This window comes from Musca domestica, unplaced genomic scaffold (genome assembly GCF_030504385.1).
Source record: "Musca domestica strain aabys unplaced genomic scaffold, Musca_domestica.polishedcontigs.V.1.1 45, whole genome shotgun sequence".
Classification (NCBI taxonomy): domain Eukaryota; kingdom Metazoa; phylum Arthropoda; class Insecta; order Diptera; family Muscidae; genus Musca; species Musca domestica.
In genome coordinates, this window is record NW_026712335.1 from 1,185,643 (window position 1) to 1,206,904 (window position 21,262).

Sequence of the window (21,262 nt, forward strand, 5' to 3'; positions counted from 1 at the left end):
CCACGGTCGATTAATACGAGCGATGAGCAACCATCGGCTATTATGGCAGCCCACACCATCTCCAGGGCCGGCATTTGAGTTCTGGTGGCCAATCGAAGGTGCATATTTTCCGCTGACCTCTTTGGCAAGTAAACACGATCACTTTGTTTGTTTAAAAAGTGCTGGACAATGAATGTTTTCTCATCGGAGAAAACTGAATTCGACAGTTCATCACTTTCGGCCTAGGGAAGTAACTCTTAACTCTTTTGAGTCTCTTTTCTTTCTGTTGCGGTGTAATTTCTTGCACTTTTTGGAATTTCAATGGCTTTACCCCTAGCTCATTTTTCAATATTTTCCGAATGGAATATTGCGATATGCTCAGCTCACGAGCCATTTTTCGGCCACTGCGACGCGGGATTCGATCAAGTCGCTTCTCTACTTTTCGAACCATTTCTACTGATGATGCTGTTCTCTTCCGTCCACTTCCTTGACGTCGGGCTACGCTATATTCACATTTAAATGCTGCAGTGCTCTAATGATAGCCACTTGTGGTTTTCAAGCCAAATATAAAGAAATCACACTATTACGCTTGATTTCATCAGGAATGACTTTTTTCTGGTAAATTCTCACCAAAATGCTTTTGTACGCTTGTAAACAATATAATGAGCTGTCACTGGAATAATTTTAACAGCTGTCGGACGAGTGGCTTTCAAATGACAGCAGTATGAAGTTGGTTGCAGTTTTTTCATGTATTGTGAATATGGGATGATCGGCCCACCCCTTTAGTTCTTTCCCCACAAAGGGTCAATTTCTTGAATAATTGTAACTCACACAAAATGAGAAAGTATTTCCCAACTATTTTTATATTTTTGCGCCTAACAAGAACCAGATTTGAATTTCACTTAAATGAGTAAAGTCGGAGGAACAATGATTGCTCCGTTTTACAATTTATTATGTTAAGATCATCGCAGGCCAGATAGGTAATATCTGGTCTCAAGACCTCAAGCATCAGAAATTAATTTAAGAACTCACTGAACCACTTGAATTATCTGAAACTATGATTTATTTCCCTGGAGCCGAATTGGGAAATAGAAGAACGTTTGTTGATAAGGGAAGAATCCAGATTGGGGAGTGTTTATTAAGAAAAAATCGATATCTCCAGCCTCTTTACAATTATTATTTTGTTAGGATTTTTTGTTTTTGTTTTTGCAAATCTGGCCATCATTCTCTAAATTGGTTTTTGCCCATTTTTGAGTGTAATGGACCCTCTTATAAGTTTTCTGACAGCAAACGGAAGTTTTGAAAGGTATTTTCCTTACTACTGGTACACTGGCCTTGATTACCGAAAACAGGGTGTGGCATATTATTAAAAATAAAGCTCAACAACCATATATATATTTTCTCTCCAAAAATGATGAAATTTCACTTTATGTGTCCATAACATTGTATTTAATCAACAATTAAAAAAATATTTCGGTTTCATTTCAAAAAGCGCAATTAAATATGAAATATTGAAAAAAGATACAGAAAAAAAAAATTTTTTGAAAATATATTGTCAATTCTTTAAATGAAAAAAAAAAAATCATTATCATAATAATAATAATTTGTTTACATGTAAACAACAACACCCACTGTATTTCTATTAAAAGTGATATACACTCTATACCTACAACAACTACAACAATCTTAGTGAACAAAAACCAAAAAAAAAAAACCAGACAGAGCTTAGCCTTTTAGAAGTATTTTATACATAGAAGATCCTATCGAATGCACCCGCTCCCTAACCCACTATCCTCTTAACTGAACTCAAGTTTTCACTTCAAATCCAAACTTTTTATACAACCACAAAAAAAAGGAAAATGACGAAAACAAAAAAATTAAAAACTCTAAACCCGCACCAATTTATTATATACAAAAACAAAAAATAAACAAAAGAAATGAAATTAAATACTTGTAAAAAAACTGCACTTATTTTATATGACGTTTAAATGGAAAATTACTATAATTTTAAAACCATAAAAATATGAAAAAAAAAGAATTTATATAAAACAAGTTTTGAAATTAATAGATTTCTAAAATCTATCCTTAAAGGTCTTGATAAATTTTTAACAATTTTTTATTTTATTTTCAAATCAATATTTTTTTTTTTCTTATCTCTTCAATTTCTGCAAAAAAAAATGGAAACTAAAACACTAAAAGAAATCACATTCGTGTTGTAAATTTTGTACTATACCTAATATCTATTAAATGAAACGTGTAATAACTTCTATACTATGGAATATATTCATTAATATTCAAGAAGATCATGATTACTGACAGTAATCCTCATCATTGTCATCTCCATCTCCACCTTCACCAACCACCCTCACCATAACTCTATTTAGACTATAAAACTTATTTTTTAAGACATTCGACTTTTTTATACCTGAAACAAAAAAAAGCAAAAAACTAACTGGAAATTCTTTTTTAAAACAACAACTTATCGAAACTTATAGAACGATAATGATAATAATTATCTATAAATAAAAGAAAATAAGAAATTAAAAATAAATTCTGTAGCTAAATTATATACTTAAATAATTGATTGTAATAATAAATTATTACATAACAAAAAAAAAAAAAACAAAACAACATTATTCATATATAAATGTAGAAAAAAAACTAAAAATGTTTCATTAATTATTAAAATGTGAAAATATTTATGTATATTAAATATATAATTGTTATAGGTTAAGTACATGAACAAATTTGAAATTCTTTATTCAATGCATATTTGTCTATAAAACTGAAATTGAAAATGGTTGCATTTAGGTTTGTAGAATAATAAAAATAAAATGGTATTTTCCAGAACTGCAAAAAATCTAAAAATGTTTATCGATAGCCGATTTTTCCTCTATAATATCGAAAAAGAAATAGCAAAAATAATAGATTATTTCAGATTCTGGAACGGAGAAAATATGAATATTTTACTGGTTCAATTTCTTTGGTAACTTCAAATCGACACAGATTTAATTCATAACCTGTCCTTCATCCTTGCGGCCAAAAATGTGTCTCAGCGAAGGAACCTTTACAACTGCTTTTTTTTTTTTGATTTTTTTAATCATTTTTAATCGATATTTTTACATATGGGACCCAATTTAAATAGAATGACAGGATGGAACATATAGCTAGCTTTTTCCGGAACATTCGGCAACTCAAAACATAAAAAATAGGGTTTGCCGGGCCGAGCTATTAATACCCTTCAGCTTTTGGAAGGAACATGAAAAACTTAAAAAAAATCGTCGAAAATTACCGTCACTCCAGAATATGGTTGCAAGAGACCTTAATAAGTACTGTAGAAGAATACATGGATGTTCAAAGCTCTGGTTGCAAAAGACCTTAGTAATTACTTAAGCAGACAACAAGTATATTCAAGGATACGGTTGCGAGGGGCCTAAATAAGTACTCAAGCATACAAGGATATTCAAAGATATGGTTGCAAGAGACCTTAATAACTTCTCCAGCAGTGCACTAGGATATTCAAATCTACGATTGCAAGAAACCTTAATAAGTACTCAAGCAGACTACAAGAATATTCAAGGATACGTTTGCAAGAGACCTGTGTGAGTACTCATGCAAACTACAGGGACATTCAAGAATATGGTTGCAAGAGACCTTAATAAGTACTGCAACAGAATACAAGGATATTCAAAGCTCTGGTTGCAAAAGACCTTAATAAGTACTTAAGCAGAGAACAAGGATATTTAAGGATACGGTTGTAAGATATCTTAGTAAGTACTCAAGCAAAATACAGAAATATTCAAGGATACGGTTGCAAGAGACCTTAATAAGTACTCAAGCAGACTAGACTGTTCAAGAATAATGAAAAGAAATATAGGATTTATAAAGAATGTCGAAGGACGTCCACAGGATTCTTCAAAAAACCTTACATTATATGCAAGGATATCTACAGAATATGGTAAAGGATGTTCTCGGATACCCAATAATTCAATTAAGGGTTGCATCACTTACCGAGATCGATGTTGCTGCTCCATCGGTTTAGTGTTGACTGACCCGATTCTGCTGTCGTTCGTCCTTTTATAGCCGACTCCACCATGTGTTCGCGGTGGAGTAACGGCAACTTGTTTACAAAAATTTGGTTATCTCAACAATATTACATGTCTTCATCTCCTCTGCTCCTCTGTGACGAAGAATTTTCGCTGTCACAACTTTCAGAAGTGCTGCCCCTCGACTTATAGCAAGTTTCACTCTTCATTCGAATTCGAGTAAGTTTTTCGATAGTCTAGGTACGCCATGTTTCAATTTGAACTCACCTTGTTTATGATAGTATTTGCAACTTTTATCGCCGCCTGGAAATATTGCGATAGACGTATTCTGCAGTTCGTTCGAAAAGGATTCAGCTCTAACATGGAAGCTGTCATGATGACATGACAGCTTCTTCATTGCCGATATGACCTTCATGGAAACGGTGATTTAAGAAGGAAGTACTCTTGGCAAATCACCAAACTTTGCAAATTATTATACCCTCAGCCATATGGCTACAGAGGGTATATACAATTTGATGCGGTCAAAACGTGCCTAGTCGAAATAACGGTTTTAGACCCTAGGTCTCTTTGGACCAAATCACTTTCAGAACATTTGGAGTCGATCTAGCGATGACCGTCCGTCCGTCTGTCTGTCTGTCTGTCTGGCTGGTGCGCACGATAACTCTCGAAGGGTGTATCCAATTTGGTCCAAACTGGGTACATCGTAATATTTTTTTATAATACTTAGATCGAGTTCAGAGATGGTCAAAATCGGTCCACTCCTTCTGATACCTCCCCCACAAAAAGTCGAAATTTTCAAAAAATATATTTTTTGCACAGAAAGAGAAAGGATAATCCGATTTTGTTCCAACTTTTCATATCCTAATATTTTTGTTAGTGCAAGGTCAGGTGTGAAAATGGACAATATCGGTTCACTGCATCAAGTATCTCCCCACAAATGGTCAAAATTTTGAATCTCTCATAAAATGTGATGTAAGAGTCCGATTGTCTTCAAAATGCATACATCCCAATATTTATATTAACCCAAAGTCTGGTGTTAAGATGGAATATATCGGTTCACTCCTTCTGGTATCTCCCCACAAATGGTCGAAATTTTCAAAAAATACATACTTTTTGCACAGAAAGAAACACGGTAATCCGATTTTGCTCTAACTTTGAATATCCTAATGTTTGCATCAGTGCTATGTCTGGTGCGAAAATTTACATTATCGGTCCGCTCAAAACTTTAAGTAACCACGAAGCGAAATCAACATCCCATTCCAATCCAGATAGGTATATCTAAAATATTTCCATCAACACAACACCTGTTATAAAGATGGTAGAGATCGGACCATTTCTTTTGCTACCTGCTCCACAAATAAAGCGAAATAAGAATCCAACTCTCTTCAAATTTCACACATACAAACATTACAAGATCTGTTGTGAAGATGCTATATATCTGCGAACCCCTTCTGGTACCTCACTCACAAAGGGACACAATTTTCAATAGTTTTATCTGTCATAAATTGCGAAACAACTCAGCGATTCTTAACAACTTGCTATATCTAAATAAATGTCTCTCAACCGGAATCTTGAGATGAATATGGTATTTAAGAACCCACTCCATAGAAGCTCAAGAGTTTGAAAATTCATAACAGAACATTGGCTTAGGGTATACATCTGTCGTCAAAACCGACCGATACTTTTTTACTTGTTTTAATTGACTTTATATTATAGCACACATTTTTTTGCATTCCACATAATTAGCCCAAACGACAAGAAATTCAGAAGAGGTTAAGGAAAAGTCAAGATGAGCGGATTTTTTTTTTTTTTTTTTTTTGTTTTGTTACAAAATTTAAATTCATATATTTAAACCACCACTATGACCTCTGCAAATTTTCTAACATTTTTCTTGGATGATACCGTCTTAAACCAAACTATAGAAATATATTCAAACAATCGTTGTTTATATTATTTTTTCTTACCAATTAAATAACTTACCTACCAAGTGCAACCATTGTAATCAAAAAGAAATTCACCGAGTTTAAAAATTACCTTTCTATACAACACTGCAATATTGCTGTTGTCCAACAAGATTTTCCTTAAATTTTTGGCACATTTAAATATAAAGCAAAATATAAAATAAATATTTATTTTTTTCCTTTCAAGCAACACTATAATATAAGGAAAAACTGAAACCCACAGAAATTCAAAAATAACTGACCATCAATAGAAAAGAGTTACATATGAATGCATGTATGTGGCATTTCAAAATCAAAAAATCCTAAAAAAAATTTACAAAACAATAACAGCAACAAACACATACCTTGTGTTAACAGAAAAAATAATCAAAATATTGCAATTCTGTTGAGATTATTTCTGAGTTATGTTTTTTTAATGTTTTACAAAGTGAATACATAGTTGTATATATAAAAAAAAGAAAAGAAAACTAAACATGCGAATGTTTGCATATTTTTTTATTCTTTTCCAACTCAAACAAAGAACTCAACTCAACACAATACTTGAACTTCAAACCATATTCCAAATGGAAATGCAAATGAAGGCAACAACTGAACTTACTACTTGACATATGGATTGTTACAAATTTACACACGAAACAAAAACCACAACAACAACAAGACTACTTTTTAATGCAAACATATTTTTATAGAAGTTATTTTTTGATGAATTTCTTATTTACATTTTATGGTCAGAGAGAATCAATCATTTGGGAAAATATTATGAGAAATAATACGCATGGAAAACTTTTTTTTTTTTTGGTTCTTTTAATTGGAAGTAAAAAATGTAATGGAAGAAAAAAATGGTGAACAATTGGAGATTTATTTAGTTATTTGTGTAACATTTTCATAGAACAAGAATTGAGACCCTGCTTTCAACTCCTAGTAAAATACAGTAAGGCGACCGATAAAATCCAAGTATTTTAATAATTCCAGAAAAAATCCCAGTAGATTATGAAAGTTGAGTGAAAAATAGAAGAAATCTGTATTGGCGTTTTGAAAGTTTAAATCGCAAAGTAATCTAATCTATTTAGGTTAGCGAAAAAGTCGCCGTTTTTTTTTTTTTAATTTTCATATTACGATTTACTTGAAAATGTCGCAAATAGAAAAATGTCGGAAATAGCATCAAAACAGCTGTCGACAAGTGGCTTAGAAATGACAGCAGTCTGAAGTTGGTTGCAGTTTTTTCATCTCATCCCTGTATAGGTGGAATTCGGTCGGATCTTGAAAAACCCATCCCATTTGGGTGAATATTACACATATGGAGCACAATAAAAATTAAATCGGATGAAGGTATATATAGTTGGCCTATATCTAAATTTTGACCGATTATCAACAGTTTGAACAGGGTTTGCACTTGGGCCGAATAAATGATTCGTGAAAGATTTCATCTACATCAAGTAATAAACGCTGACAATAAAATGTCTGTACTTTGTTTACAAAAATGCAGGGACTGATGAATGAGCAGACGTACTGACATGCATAAATCGACTCAGAATGTGATTTAATTGGGATCATCAAAAGAACTTATGGATCTATTCCGTTTCTGTTGCACAATGAAATAATACCTTGTAGAACAGTGTGACGTACTTTTTATACCCACAGCAATATGGCTACAGAGGGTATAAATCATTTGATACGGCCAAAATGTGCCTCATAGAAATAACGGTTTTAGACCCAACGTCTTTGGACCAAATTCGTTTCAGGACATTTGGAGCCGATCTAGCGATGTCCGTACGTCCATCTCCGTCGAGTTCGGAGATGAACATTATCGATCCACTTCTTCTCGTACCTTCCCTACAAAAGGGGGCATTTTCAAAAAAAAATATATTTCACTGCACAGAAAGAGAAAGGATAATCCGATTTTGCTCCAACTTTGCACATCCTAATATTTTCATTAGAGCTAGGTCAGGTGCGAAAATGGACAATATCGCTCCACTTCATCAAGTACCTCCTCCACAAACGGTCAAAATTTGGAATAATTATAACTCGTATAAAATGAGATTTAAAAGCCCGATTTTCTTCAAATTACACACACATCTCAAAATTTTTACTAGTCCAAGGTCTGGTGTGACAATGGGATGTATCGGTCCACTCTTTGTGGTACCTCGCCCAGAAAGGCTCAAAAATATTATATATATATATATATATTCATGTAGCTCATAAAACATGAAATTAGCATCCACTTTGGCTTGGCAATCTCAATATTTCCATCAATACAAGATTTGTTATAAAGATAGTAGAGATCGGACCATTCCTTCTGGTACCTCCCCCACAAAGGGTTAACATTTTGAATACCCAAAACGATCAGAGGATCCGAAATAAGCATCAGGTTCTTTTCAAATTTCACACATCACAATATTTGTATTAGCACAAGAAGTCTGGTGTGAAGATGGGCAAAATCGGTCCATTCCTTCTAGTACCTCCCCCACAAAGGCTCAACAATTTGAATATTCATGAAGCTCATAAAACACGAAATTAACATCCGATTCCACTCTGACTTGGCATATCTCAATATTTCCATCAATACAAGATCTGTTATAAAAATGGTGGAGATTAAGCCATTCCTTCTGGTACCTCCCCCACATAGGGTTCAAGAAACACAAAACGCTCAAAGACAGCGAATAATCATCCAATTCTTTTTAAATTTCATACACATAAACACTTTTGCTGTAACAAGATCTGTTGTGAAGATGATATGTGTCTGCGAACGCCTTCTGCTACCTCACCCACAAAGAGTCATTACTTTCAATACCGTTTCTGTCATAACTTGCGAAACAAGTCGGCGATTCTTTACAGCCTGCTATATCTAAATATTTCTCTTTACCAGAAATCTCACATGAATAGGTAATTTATCGAAATTTATGCTTTCGCCTAAAATTGGATAAAAATGTTCGATTTTGTTCAAATTTTGCAGATACCAATATTTATACCCTATACCACAAGGCGGTCAGGGTATTATGTCTTTGTGCATTTGTTTGTAACAGGCAAAAGGAAACGAGATAGATCCATAGTTCCTTTTGATGATCTGCATAGAATCACATTCTGAGTCGACTTATGCATGTCCGTCCATCAGTCTGTCCATGTATTTTTGTAAACAAAGTGCAGGTCGCATTTATTACCCGATCCAGATGAAATTTTGCACAAATCATTTGTTTGGTCCAAGGACGAACCCTATTGAAATTGGAGATAATCAGTAACAATAGCTCCCATATATATCTTCGTCCGATTTGCTTTTATTGTGCACCAAACGTGTAAAATCAGCGCGAATAGTATGGAATTTTGCACATGCAACCAAATTAGGCCTGAAAATAAGTATGCCAAATTTGTTCGAAATCGGTTTAGATATAGCTATAGCTCCAATATATATTGCTTATCCGATTTGTTATTTTTGCCCTCCGCAGCTGTAATATGCACTCTGTAACAACAATATTTGGAGAAATATATCAAATATAGCTCAGAAATACATTTTCTAAATTTTATCGAGATCGGTTCAGATTTGGATATAGCTCCCATACATAACTTCGTCCGATTTACATTTTATTGTGCACCAAACGTCTAATATTTGCCCAAATGGGATGAAATTTACGGAACTTACGACCGAATTGAGTCTAGTAACTAGTATGTCAGATTTGGTGAAGATCGGTTTAGATATAGCTATAGCTCCCATATATATTATTCATCCGATTTGTTATATTTGTTACCCACAGCCGTAATATGGACTCCGTAACAACGATAATCAAGGAAATATATGACATACAGCTCAGAAATATTTTTTTTTTATTGTTATGTGGAGCCCTACCACATTTGCAGAGTGGTGTAGGGTATCATAAAGTCGGCCCCGCCCGACTTTAAGACTTTCTTTCCTGATTTTATCTGTATAAGATGAAATATGAAAATGGAAAATGGAAATGGTCTGTTATATCTGTTACCTCACGCATATTTCCACATTTTCCAGAAATTTGCACATATCTGATATAAAGTACAAGAAATGGTCGATATAGTCCAAATCTGGCCCGTTGTAATATGTATATGCTTCTTAGGTAAGATACGAATTGGTCAATATTGGCTAACTGCGTCGAAACCTTCCCCATAAAGAGCCGACAGTTTGAATAATTATAAGTCAAGGCTGGGGGTATATATCTGTCGGCAAAACCGACGGATACTATTTTACTTCTTTTCCTACATCTTATTAAAACTATGAATATAAAATAAATGTAAAGTAAACCAAAAAAAGTTTTCCTAATATTTTCTCAAATGATTTTAAAAACACAGAAACGGATCCTACCAAACAACAACAACAACAAGATACCTAAATAATATACATGCTTTCCTACTACAAAAACTACACAATATATACAGAAAAAAACTTCTTTATATAAGTCTATTTTTTATGCAAATTTATTTTTTGAAAAATATTTAAAAAAAAAATACAAATAGCAAACACAAAAATAATGCATTTATTTTTTGCTAAAAACAACAACAAAACACCGTTAAACTATGAAAATCAAATCCTCCCGCCCCGAAGAAAAAACACAAACCGCTAAAATATCAAAATAATTTAATTACAAAGTAACGGAACCAAGCTTAAAAAAGAAACTTTTGACATATTAAACCACCAATAACAAAATGTGACAGGTTTTATTATAAAAAATTGTAAGCAACAACAACAACTGTAAGTGGAACAACAAAAATAAGAAAGAAAAGAAAAACTTTGCAACAAATAGAATAAATTATATAGTATTATGTTATTATGATTATTATTATTATTACCGTACATGTATGTATGTTTATATGTACGTATGTGTGTCTGTGTTTATCAAATACTATTGTAACAATAAAACAAAAAACACGAAACCAAAGAAGAAGAAAAACAAAAACAATTCTAAGAATAATTATTATGATTATTATTATTATTATTATGAAATCTACAATAATATTTATTATAACAATATTGTTATTATTATTATTACAACTCACCTATTTGTTTCATACTTTTAAATGTAAACCACAATCAGAAAATTTCATTCCGTAACTGAAAAAAAAAATAAAACAAAAAAAATGAATTGAAATAAAACAAAACAAAACACAAAACTTAACGACAAAACCATGTAACTATGGTATTTTTATTGCAACACAAACCAAACAAATATTAACATACGAACGTGTATGTGTGTGTGTGGTCGTTCCTCCCCCGTGAGACATAGTTAAATGCCTCTCTTTGGGAGACAATTGCAAAGGATACCAACTAGAGTTACATACAACAAACAATACGAACAGAGAAACTAAATCAAATTTACCTAACAACACAATTAACTATATATATATGAAACAAAAATACTAAACTAAACAAAACTATTATAATTAAATTAACAATAATAAATTATAATTAAAAATAAAAATTAAAATAAATAAATGTACAACAAGGAATTTCAATGGAAAAAAATGCAATTCAACGAAGTTTTATTTGAAATAAAAAAATGGTAAATGAGAGTCAAACTGATGGATGGTAAGTACTGTACTGAGGACTTTTTGTGGATAAGTCCCTACCAATATTGCACCCAAACTATGTTTAAGAAAGGAACTTAAATACTGGGATCGAATGAGTTGTGCCGAGGGTACGAACATGGTATAATTATTACAGCTAACAGCAAGTCCCTGCTGATTTGACTCTATAGTAATACTAGTGTCAAACTCGATATGACGTTTTGTAATTCCATTTCTTGATATACAATAGGTATACCCTTTTATACCCTCCACCATAATATGGAGGGTATATTAAGTTTGTCATTCCGTTGAAATACCTCGAAATATACATTTTAGACGCCACAAAGTATATATATTCTTGATCAGCATAAAATTCTATGTCGATTTAACATTGTCCGTCCGTCAGTCCGTCTGTGGAAATCACTCTAGTTTCCGAACGAAATGAAGTAAGTTGATAAAAATTTACTCAAATGTGCATTATGTCTGCAGGACTTTTGGTTTTGAAAATGGGCCATGTAGGTCCACATCTTCGTATAGCCCCCATATAACGGTACCTCCCGATATACGGTATTTTGATGATTTTAGCGATATTATTTACCGGAATTATTTCAAATTTAGTATTTGAAGTTCGTAATGAATACTACAGCCTATGACCCCATATAACGGTACCCCGCAAAATTCGGTATTTTGATGTTTGTAGCGTCATTATTTAACGAAATTGTTTCAAATTCGGTATTTGAAGTTCGTAATGGATACTTCAGCCTATGCCAGAAAATTGTCTCTGCAGGCTTATGACAAAAGTTGCGTATGCAGCTCCACGTGGTCGTATAGACCCAAATACACGGCCTTTGTTAATTTTATTGAATGAAAGCAAAAAAATGTCGGAAATAGCCTCAAATTTTAGAATAAGTTTAGATTTGTTCGAATTGGTCACCTTTGGCACGAATTATGGCCTTCAAATGGCCAATGAAACCGTCACACGCTGCCCGAATATTGCTCTGCGGTATTTTAGCCCATTCCCGGCGAAGCGCTTCCTTAAGGTGATCGACATTAAGGTATATTTTAGTGCCAACCTTGCTTTCCGTGATACTCCACACAATAGTCCAATGGATTGTTATCCGGAGGTTTTGGTCGCCATTGTGCCCTGGAAATGAAGCGAGGAACCACATTTTGTAACCATTCATGGAAGCCGCGTGCTGAGTGCGATGGTGCTGAGTCCTGTTGGAATGTTCAAGGTCTGCGCCCAAAATGTTTGCGTGCCCAAAGCCTAAATACACCCTCCAGAATATTTTCGCGATAATATTTGGCATTTATTCTGATACCACGGTCGATAAATACGAGCGGAGAGCGACCACTGGCTGTTGTGGCGGCCCATACCATCACCATGGCCGGCGCTTGAGTTCTGGTGGCCACTGGTCAACCGAAGGTGCATATTTTCAGCTAACCTCTTTGGCAAGTAAACACAATCATTTTGGTTGTTTACAAACTGCTGGACAACGAATGTTTTCTCATCGGAGAAAACCAAATTCGGCAGTTCACCACTTTCGGCCAAGTGGAGCCGAGTCTAGTTTCTTTCTGTTGCCATGTAAGTTCTTGCACTTTTTGGAATTTCAATGGCTTTGCCCTGAGCTCATTTTTCAATATTTGGCGAATGGAATATTTCGATTTGTTCAGCTCACGAGCCATTTTTCGGTTGGTTGCAGTTTTTTCATATCCCCGTGTATATCTGCGAGCACCTTCGTGGATCTCACCCACAAAGAGTCCCAGTTTTCAATATTTATACCCTACACAGAATATCAGTCGAAATGACCTGCATTTTGGCACATCCGACCGAATTCAGTCTAGAAGCAAGTTCATCAAATTTGGAGAAAATCGGTTCAGATATAGCTATAGCTCCTAAATATATGTTTCATCCGGTATCTGATGTCCGGTAAAAAACATTATTCTTGTGGAGTGCATATTACGCATGCGATGGACTTAAAACATCACATGCGTAATATGCACTCCACAAGAATAATGTTTGCTACCGGACATCAGATACCGCTCGAAAATACGTATGCTAATTTTATCGAGAACGGTTCAGATTAGGATATAGCTCTCATATATATATATATTATCCGATATCAGGTTTATTGTGTACCAAATGGCTAATATCAGCCCAAGTGGCATTTTGGTAATTATGTCTGAATTCGTACTAGAAACCAGTACTTCAAATTTGGTGGAAATTGTATGCGTAATATGCACTACTCAACAATGATATCTGATACCGAGCATCAGATACTGCTCGAAAATACTTCTGCTATATTTTGTCAAGATCGATTGAGATTTTTATATAACTTCGATATACATCTTCATTCGATTTTACGGTTATTGTTCACCATATATGTAATATCAGCCCAAATTTAATAGATTTTTTTATATTTATATTTTTTCAAGCAACCAGTGTAGTCCAAACCTCGTACGTCGCAATATTTATATCATATTTATTTATGTCCGATACGAAATGGATAACATTGGCCCATTCCTTCAGGAACCTACTCCATAGAGGGGCAACAATTTCAGTTGTCATAACAGAAGTCCAAATATATATAAATCATCGAACATTGGCTGAAGGTATACATCTATCGGCAAAACCGACAGATTCTTTTTAACTTATTAAACTTAGCGAAACATATTACTTATATAATAGTACATGCCTTGAAATATGGAATATTTCAATCTGTTTTTCAACTTTTATGCCAACACGAATGTAGCGAAAACTTTCCATAACCAATATCCTGTCATGGCTTTATTATCTGTTTTTGTTTTTCCAACATTAAATGAAATGAAGCAACAAATGGTGTTCCAACAAAAGTGTGTCAACAATCAATAAAATAAAAGACTTTCATTTCCTTTCCTTTCCTCTCTCTCTCTCTCTCTCTCTCTCTCTCTCTTACTCCTCCCACATTGTTTTGCACATTCGATCTTTTGTTTGTTTTTATGTTCGGTGATTATTTAAAAACCATAACAATTCATTTTGATTGTATCGACATTTAATATGAAATGGCATATCCTGTGAGCACACAAATGCAACATGTGTGTATATGCGTGTGTGTGTGTGTGTTTGGGGCGTTCCACCACCCACCCACATGGGAATATATCAACACATGGCAGTAATAGAATAATGCTATGTGACTTTAGATTATATTAACTTAAAAATAGGATTTAATTTAGATAAAAGGTTTTGATTCTCCGCTGTACACTTTACGTGGGATGTGACACGGGCAAATACTATAAAATGAAAAGCTTTTAAGGTATGGACTTTACACATACAACAACAACAACAGCAAACAACGAATTTCCATTTTCAATTGAAAAATTAGTTTATTTTAAACCCTGCATTAGATAGTCAAGTGTTTTAATTCTATTCTCCATGGGTGGGATCATAGGAAATAGAACGTAAAACTGCCTACAATTTGGTGGGAGGGGAGGGAAAGGGAAAATGTGTAGAAAAATCATGAAATAATACTATGGAACCTTTGCAGATTAATGTTATATGGGGCAGCTAATTTATTTAAATATTATCGATATTTATTAAAGAGTAAAGAAATTCACTGATTGACTGACTTAAAGATTCATCAACGCCCAGACGAAACTGAAATTGAAACTTGAAATTTTAGGTGAGGGTCACTCTTGGTCCGAAAGTCTCGGATAAGGCTGGGTTCTTGGAAATTCGTACTAGAACGGTACGAAAAGTTCTAAAAGGTACTAAATATGTTACCCTTTGTATTTGACCAACCAGTAGAGCTACAACTCTAAAACTTGGAATAAGGGTCACTGTTGGATTGTAGGATGGATGTACCAAAGGGTTATTGGACCTTCGCACTATAAGTACATGAAAAGTACTAAAATTTACTATATTTGGTGCCATTTCGTATCATGTGAACGGTTTGCAATGGAAATCAAATTTGAGAAGTAGGATCGATGTAAGAAGTTAGTTTTGTAGATATGTACTCATGTATACGAAAAGTACTAAAAAGTACTAGATTTTGTACAAAATGAACTTGGAGAAATGGTTGGTGCTGCAATTCCGAAATTTTAAATTAACATTACTGGCGGAGTGTTGGGTTATTATACTTATGTACCATAGTACTAAATGATAACAAAATTTGTACAATATCAATTTGGTGGCACCGAAAGTGCTGGAGTGCTGAAATTTGCATTAATGATTCATTAACGCCCAGACGAAACTGAAATTGAAAATTTTAAGTGAGGGTCACTCTTAGTCCGAAAGTCTCAGATAAAACTGGGTTCTTAGAAATTCGTACTAGAACGGCACGAAAAGTTCTAAAAGGAACGAGGGCTCTTAAATTTGGAATGAAGATCACAGTTGGATTGTATGATGGATGTACCAAAGGGTTGTTGGACATTCACACTATAAGTGCACGAAGAGTACTTAAATGTACTACATTTGGTACCATTTCGTATCGTGTGAAATGTTAGAGCTAAAGACTTGAAATTTAGAATGGGAATCAAGGTTGGGGAGTAGAGTCGATGTAAGGAGATATTTTTGAAAGTGTGTACTTATGTATACGAAAAGTAGTAAAAGGTACTACTTTGGTACAAACTGAATTGTAACAATTGAAACATACAGAGCTGGAATACTGAAATTTGAAATTAACATTACTGGCAGAGTGTAGGATTAGGATATGGAGCTATTTATCGAAATTTGTACTTATGTGAACGGAAAAGTACTAAAAGCACCCTTAGAGCTGAAATTCTGAAATTTGGATTTAATATTACCGGTAGAGTTAGAATTCTGAAATTTGGAAATAAGATTTCCAATGATTTGTATGACATTGGTAGTTATGGAAACTTGTACTTGTGTGTACTTTAGTACCATAAATTTGGAATATTTTAAATTTGGGTGAACCGATAGAGCTGGAATCCTGAAATTTGAAATTAAGATTACTGCGGGAGTGTAACCTTGGCGTACGCATGAGGTTTTGGAAGTTAGTGTTTGGAAATTAGTGCTTATGTGTACTACATGGTACAACCCGATAGGGTTGAAATCCTGAAATTTGTAATTGAGAATACTGTGGAAGTGTAGAATTGGGTCATGTAGGAAGCTTTGAAAATTTGTACTTATGTGTACTAAATGGTACTAAATTTATTACAATTTGTGGAATCGTGAAATTTGGAATTGGGATGTAGGGTCAGATCATGTAGGATGCTTTGGAAATGTGTGCTTATATGTGCTAAGTGGTACTACATTTGGTACAATTTGGATTTGGGTAAGGAACCGCTAGAGCTAAAATCCTCCAATTGGGAAATAAAATTTCTATTGAATTGTAAAATGCAGTTGTTGTGCAAATTTGTACTTATGTGTACTAAATGGTACTGAATGAAATTCAGAAATTTGAAAATACGCTTTCTCTGGGATTTGGAGGTTTGGAGGCAGTTTGGAAATTTGGAGTGTTAAATTGAGGTATGTAAGAAGTGTTGGGCATTCGTACTTATGTGTACTAAATTTGGTACAATTTGGATTTTTCTGGAAAGAAAGGGTTTAAATTTGGAATCAGAATTACTCTTGAAGTGTAGAATTGGGGTATGCACCAAATGGTATTAAATTTTAAATTTGTACATACTATTATTGTACAAAAAGTACTAAATGATACTTAATTTGGCCTTGGATCACTGTTGGTGCCTGTGGTTAAGTTAGGGAGGTGGCTTTGATAAAGTATACTATATTTGTACGAAAAGTACTAAATGGTACTACATTTGGCATGGCTGAAGAGATATGACTGGAATCCTCGAATTTGACATTGAGGCCTCTGTTAGTATCTGGAATAGAGATATGAAGGTGGTTTTGGAAATGTGTACTATAATTATAAGAAAAGTACTAAATAGTACTTAATTTTGTATTGGGTGAAGGAATAGACTGAAATCCTGAAAGTTGAGATATATGTCATTGTTGGTGTCTGTTGCTAAGATATGAAGGTTTTGGGAATGGGTCTTATATTTGTACGAAAAGCACTAGTTGGTACTAAATTTGGCATTGGGTAGGTGGATAGAGATAATATTCTTAAACTTGATATTTAGATTACTGATGGTATCTGGTGATGAGAAATGGTGGTGGTTTTGCAAATGCATACTAAGATTGTAGAGCGAAAAGTACTAAATTTGGTATTGGGTTAAGGGGTAAAGCTGAAATTTTATACTGAGGTCGCTGATAGTATCTGGAATTGAGATATAGAGGTGCTTTTACAAATACGTACCATAACTGTGCGAAAAGTACTAAATGGTACTAATTTTGAATCTATGTTGGAATCTAGGATGGACAGATTTAAATGCTGAAATTATCTGGATATCGCTGATAGTATCTGGAATTAAGATATAGAGGTGGTTTTACAAATGCGTACCATAACTGTTCGAAAAGTACTAAATGGTACTAATTTTGAATCTATGTTGGAATATAGGATGGACAGATTTAAAAGCTGAAATTCTCAAATTTGATATCGGGGTCTCTGTTGGTAACTGGAATCAAGATAAGGAGGTGGTATTGGAAATGTGTACTATAATTGTTCAAAAAGTACAAAGTGATACAAAATTTGGTATTGGGTGAAGGGTTGAATCCCGAAATTTTATATTGAGGTGTCTGGCACATGTGGTGGATTTTTAGATATATGGGTAAAATTGCAAAATAAAGAGAGGATAGAATTATTAATTTTACCCTACAACACTATGTGTTGGGGGTATAATAAGTTTGATTGGGCCAAAAATTATGTAACACCTTGAAATATTAGTTTCCGACATAGGAAAATATATATGGATCTTCCTATCTCGCCGAGCTGAGTCGGTTTAGCTATGTATGTCCGTCCGTCCGTCTGTTCATGTTAATTTGTAATAACTCTACAGATCGCAATTATGGCCCGATTTTCACGAAATTTAGAATGGACGTGTGGCTAGGGTCAGAATAGAACCCTATTGTTTTTTGAGATTATTGCAAAATATTTAGGGGTTGAAATGGACCAAAAACAGAAAAATTTCCGGATTTTGCAGTTGCTCTATAGGCCACAATTTATGAACCAATCGATCGGAAATTTACATGGAGTTAGAGTTTAGGACTGGGCCAATTTGGGTTACCATCGCACAATATTTAGCTGGTAAAATATACCCTAACTTTTATGTAAAGAAATAAGAAAATTTCCACAAAATCGCGAATATTTTTAATCCCAGAAAATTAACATAACATAATTAACATATGAAGGTCACTTCTGTCCACTAAGGTGATGCTGATAGCCAAGAAATCGGATATATAGCAAAATAGGAACAATATATATGTAAAAGAGATAGATCTTATTTATTCTACTCATAAGTCAAGAACCGCTGGGCCGATTTTCACAATTCCTATCAATTCGAAAAGGTCTTATGCCAGGCTAGTATAAAATCGGAGAAAATCGCGGAAATATATATTAATAAGAAAGTAAATATCTTTTCTTTTCAAATTGAAAAAATAATTTGATTTACAATTTTGAATTGCAAATTTTTTAAATTTTTACACCCTGCAACACTACGTTTTGAGGGTATTATATGCATGTGACAATTATCGTCCGATCCTCTCAACATTTTGCCCCTGAGTTAGGGTCAGGGGCATTATATTTGACATTATTTCAAAAACGAAATCTTCCAAAATGGATTTGAACATAAGGGGACTTCGAACAAATTGTAGTGTTTTATGACATGGTCGGCCCCGCACTTCTACAGCCCTTGCTTACTTGTTTTTATATATGCATGTGCAAAGTCTCCGCGTAGAAGACAATAAGTTATTCTCATAGAAGAGCGGAAAGTCTTTTCATAGAAAAGCGAAAGGTCTTTTCATAGAAGAGCGGAAGGTCCTTTCATAGAAGGCAGGTAGATCTTCCCATAGAAGACGGGAAGGTCTATGGTGATGGTTTTGTACATGCATACCTAAATGCATTAATTTCGGGGAATTTTAATCCGAACCAGTAAAGAAAGTCTTAAAGTCGGGCGGGGCCGACTTTATGACACCCTACACCACTTTGCTAATTTAGTAGAGCTCCACATAACAATTAAAAGTTTTTATGGGAGAATTCAATCATACAAGTTATGATTATAATTATAATTTAAAGTTCAAAGGACTAAATATGCCGAAGAATTTGTATCTTTTAAATTCGGACTTGTGTTGCCCATTTGTTGCACAAATAATTTAAAATCGGATAAAAATATATATAGGAGCTATATCCAAATCTAAACCGAACTCGATAAAATTTGGCAAAGATATTTCTGAGCTGTATTCGATATATTTCCCTGAATATCGTTGTTACGGAGTGTGGGTAACAAATATAACAAATCGGATGAACAGTATATATGGGAGCTATATATCTGAACCGATCTTCACCAAATTTGAGACACTAGCTTTTAGACTCAATTCGGTCGAAAGTGCCAAATTGCATCCCATTTAGACAAATATTAGACGATTGGTGCACAATAAAAGTTAAATTGGACGAAATTATATATGGGAGCTATATCCAAATCTGAACCGATCTCGATAAAATTTGGCAAATATATTTCTGAGCCGTATTTGATATATTTCCTCAAATATTGTTGTTGTAGAGTGCATATTACGGCTGCGGAGGACAAAAATAACAAATCGGATGAAAAATATATATGGGAGCTATAGCTATATCTGAACCGATTTCGATCAAATTTGGCATACTTATTTTTAGGCCTAATTTGGATGGATATGCAAAATTCCATACTATTCGGGAATTTTTTTATTACACGTTTGGTACACAATAAAAGGCATATCGGACGAAGATATATATGGGAGCTATATCTAAATTTTGACCGATTATCTCCAATAGGGTTCGTCCTTGGGCCAAGCAAATGATCTGTGCAAATTTTCATCTGGATCGGGCAATAAATGCGACCTGTACTTTGTTTACAAAAATACATGGACAGACGGACGGACGGACATGCATAAATCGACTCAGAATGTGATTCTATGCAGATCATCAAAAGGAACTATGGGTCTATCTCGTTTTCTTTTGCCTGTTATAAACAAATGCACAAAGACATAATACCCTGACCACCTTGTGGTGTAGGGTATAAAAATTTCAAATGTGTAGGGGGGACTTGCTTTCTCAATTTTGGTTACATTGTGTCGCAAACTTTCAAAACGTGTCTTCTGCTTTTAACTCTACTTTCATATTCCTATAATTATTTCCTTGAATTATTGAAAAATTGTATTTTGTCGCACAAAATTAACAACTTCAACCCTTGCCAAAAACCTAAAAACTCGCCGCATTTAAAAAATAATGGTTATCAATTGAAACTACAAGTATCCAATTTTTGGTCCTTTTGAAGTGAAACAATCACAGACTTTACCCATCAATCACAAAATCCTGACAGAATCACAGAACAACCATGATTATGTATAAATAAAACATACGTCTTAAGTAGCTCATAGAAGGAAATGAAATTCCTTCGCAACATCGAACATGATGTCATTCATCTTGGCCGCAAACAAAGAAAAATGTCATCTTTTGAGGTGACACCAACACCATCGCCGAATACAAATCTTTAATACATTGGCCTTTATTCATTTCCTGGTACAAATGACATTGTGGCGTTGTTGTTTTCGTTGTCATTTTAGCCACAAGATAAATACTTATCTTACAAGGTCTAGCTACATGTTCTATGTGCCTAGTATCCGCCTGTCCGCCCGTTGCTCCATTCATGGTACGGAAA